Genomic DNA, 4,133 nt, shown 5'->3' on the forward strand with positions numbered 1-4,133 from the left:
TTGAAACCCCTTTATTTCCTTGGCCATGCGGCCATCAATGCCAATGAAAATGTACCTGTCGAGTCATTCGTATCTGGCTTTCGTGAGCACGATTTACAGATATCACGACCGGCAATTGTCTATCAATGTTATGTAAGGTACGATGACGTAACCAAACAATGACGTGTTGAGGAGCATATTCACTAAACAGAGGAATCGTATTGTCTAGAGAGGTCTTTTCCGCTTAATAGCACACCAATAATGAAAAGTGAGCTCATCTCAACATACCTGATTGTTGCTCCACCATCCTGAACTGTGGAACATTTCCTTTAAGCGGAACAAATTTCATAGCGGCAGGATTCCTCGTGTTGATTGTTCGACTGCTTTATTACATGTTCAAAATATTGGCCTCACCGGTTCAGCCCTTCAGATGTGTCCGGCCAGATTGTTCACAACGTTAACGCACTGAGCGACCGGGATCGCTCGAATCTTATCCTCTTCCGCTGTTCTGACCTCAGCGACCGTGTGCGGCTACCTTCACAGCCATAGTCTTTGAGGTGCCCTCACAGCAAGAAGTTGAGAGGTGACAGGTCAGGGAAATCAGCCGCCCACGCTACGAGCCGGGGACAGGTCACTTTGTCGCCGCAGTGGTTCTCAAACCACTCGAATGATTCATAAAAACAACAAGTTCAAATTCCGCCCTTTTGAAACCACTGACTGAAACGCCTCCACGTGTGTTGTAACTTAGATGGCACCAGATCATTCTCGAAGCTTCGAACAATCGCTGAATATTTACTGTAGCTGCGCAGCCGTCATCTTCCTGAAACCAAAATGTTCCGATAAGACCAAGCGTGTTCATAGCCATCCGCGTGGTACATTTCATTGAGAAGAGAGCTCACTGCAGTGCGACGTTGCCTTGGTTTTCACCCAGTGCATACATATTTGTCTTTGCGTTGACATTGCCACCGCTGGCACAGGCAGAGGGCGGAAGCACAGTGAGTACGTGCCCCTCCCCCCGGGTACCAAAGGGATCGGAAGGGCCTCTCGGAGCCAACAATTAAGGACCCGATTTGAGGGCCTGAAGGGCTGACCGGAGGTCGAATCAGGGGTCCCGGTCCTGTGGATCGAACCCTCAGATGCCAGTTAGAGGACCCTTTGCGCCGGTTGGGCCCCCTGAGTCGGCAAGGAGTGGGTCAGGGCCCATTGTGTCGGCAAGGAGTTCCGAGACGGCCAGGGAAACATTTGCTGAACAGGGTCGGGGACAGGACCCCGGATGCCAGGGGTCTCTTGCGTTCGTCGGGGCCTTCTGACGATGAAAGGAGACACAAGAGCTCATGATGAGCGCCTGCAGTGAGACCATAAATGGATTTGTGTCAGTCAGGGTCTCAGTTACGGAACAGGGGACGCTCCACCCCAGTTCAGTCAAGCACCCATTAAATCCGAACTGGAGCCCCTGTTTCAATTTTTGAACCCCCCGCGACCATAAGGAATCTCGTTGCGACAATGAGGTCTCCTGCATCGATCCAGGGACAACTGCCTGGGTCAGGGGTATTCACGCCAGGGAGAAGAAGAATGTATGATTTATCCCGCTACGAACCTTCAGGATCGACCAGGGACCCTCACCTCCGTGTCGCCAGAATGACAGCCGGCGAGCTCTCCGCGCTGGGGTGGAATGACCTTCAGTGCTTGATCGGAAAGGTAATGTGGCCCTATTGTTCTGCCCACAGGCCCCCTGTTCGGAACAAGGTAAAGGCTTTCATTAGTGCTCAATGGGATGGATCGAAATGACGTCAAAGGAGAAGAAACTGCCAGCCATGTCCATCCTGCAGATTCGACTTGTGAAAAATTACATAAGCGTTACATAACAAGTGTTCAGCCTGTGTGCTAGCAATCTAAGGAGCATAAAATAAATTGAACCGAGGTTGCAGTTTCGTAAAACCGAACGGCGTTTCCCGCTGCACATAACATCAGGCGATGGGCGCTGGACGCGCGAGAGCGACCGTCATGAAAAGATGGTTCGAAAAGTCTTTCAAAATAAGATCGCGCAGGTTTAAGATAACGTTGGGGCGTATGTTTTAACTTTGTAATCTTGAAGTTGTCCTCTAAACAGATGACAGTTGCAACACGAAAAACAAAGACATTCTTCCGTGGCTCTTCCAGTTGCACCAACATACTTCTGCACCAGTTTGCAGCGCTGTAAGCGCCGATCCGTTCCTATCATCAGTCTAAAAATCACTCAGACGAACTTTTCGCTAAGGCTGCCTCCTAAACACAAACTTCGTTGCAAAATATTGTTCTGAGACGTTCAAGGGTACCAAGATACGCAATGTTCAGATACGTCACCAGTTTCCTCCCCCCCCCCCCCCCGTGCGCTGGCAGCCTCCTATTGTTAGCTTCTGGGCTGACGCCGCGCGGCCTATGGAGACTGCAATGCCAGGCGCCGTGACTTGTTTCTAAGACGTGCGAGCACGCAATCTCAAAACTATGTAACGATTATACTTTCACTAATCGACTCTGACAGAGTTGAGCTTACCCAGACGAACATGGTTTGGCCGATAATGCAAATGCTTAATCCCATTTCGACATATGCTCACGGTTCCTCAATATCTCTGTAAAAAGTGACTGGTGAAAATAACACGAAGAAAATCGCGCCCTCTCGAAATGGAGGACAAGACATGCGAGCCTTTTCTTTGAGGGAACTTTTATCATTCGGGGATATTTGTCAAACCTCTACCCCCCCCCCCCTTACTGAGGCTCTGGCTGCGCCCCTGATTGCCAATGATGGAGAAATCGTACCATTGGTAAACCAGAAATTGTCAGGAGAGGTTGGTCACTGCTTAAGCCTGGTCGTTAACCACTGACATATCGTCATAAGTCTCCCCATGCCTTGGGCTCTCAAGTTTTTATGCTCAGAATAATAGGGGATCCAGCTTGCGCACGCATTTGTCAAAGTATTTTGCTAATCATAGCGCATAGTCGATCATTGTAAGGCACAAACATTTTTTAAAAAAAGCTTTTATTCAATGTCTTACGCTCGCATTACATTGTTGGCATCTCCTAACACGCTGTAACCAGTAGTTCAGCTATGTTGCTTCATATTGCCTCGCCATCTTGGACGCGTAACGTATCTAGCATTCCATTTCCTCGCGTGCACGGAATGATGGTTTAATGACCGACCACCATCAATGACGTCATTACGGGATAATGGCAGGCGGGCATGCAGTGCGTGTGTTTCTGTATCAGCGCCACAAAGACTCCTCGCCAGATCGATCTGTGGCGGCCGGATCGGGCTCGTCATCCCACAGCGACGAACACTCCGAGAGCAGAGCCCTCTATATAGATAGCACGAGAACTTCAGCACTGAGGTTCTAATGTAAGCTTACTTTACCATACACTAGATGGCAGGAATGTCCCGGATGGTTTCGGTCGTTTGATTTGGACGCCTGCGCTTGCTTCACATGTGAGCATCAGCTGCTAAGCGCCTTTTGAAAGTCATTAACACGGAACAAACATTTCTACAATGAGGAAAAACAAGGTTTTGATATTTTCACAGCATTCAATTTTTGGATTATGCTGGTTTCATTAAACACATCGGGGGTTTTCCACAAGCTGTTCTGGAGTGGGTATTTCTCTCTCTACCCCTGTCTTTGCCAGCGGGGAACAGATTTTGCCGAGAATATTATATAAGATTTAAGGCCTCAATTTCGCGAGTCAGATCATATTTTGTCCGGTATGTTCAATGTGAGTGATGTAGGCATATATCAGACCAAATGAACAGACCGACAAATGCTCGATCACTTGTTAGTTGTGTGCAAAAAATTGGCTTGTGATTGAAGTAAGGTTGTTAGAACCGAACTTAAGACTCTGTAGTCCGATTCTCCGGATATCGAAACCTTGGATAGGCCAATATGCAGCCCAACGCCTGTTTAACACGCGCTCAGGTGAGGGAGGTCGAATTGACCCCCTCCCCCCCCCGAAGGTTTCTTCAGAATGGTTCCCGAACGGTGCGGCGTAGCCGCGCCATGATTTGCGTAGCTGTAGAAATTGAACAGCAGATCGTTCCACATCGAAAATTGAGATGTACCTTGTAAGGTCGCTGACCTATGGCAGGTCAAAGTCAGGCCATGGTTTCAGCGAAGGCAATTTCTAGGGGA

Source organism: Pollicipes pollicipes, unplaced genomic scaffold (genome assembly GCF_011947565.3).
Source record: "Pollicipes pollicipes isolate AB1234 unplaced genomic scaffold, Ppol_2.1 Scaffold_3087;HRSCAF=3621_pilon_pilon_pilon, whole genome shotgun sequence".
NCBI classification, from domain to species: domain Eukaryota; kingdom Metazoa; phylum Arthropoda; class Thecostraca; order Pollicipedomorpha; family Pollicipedidae; genus Pollicipes; species Pollicipes pollicipes.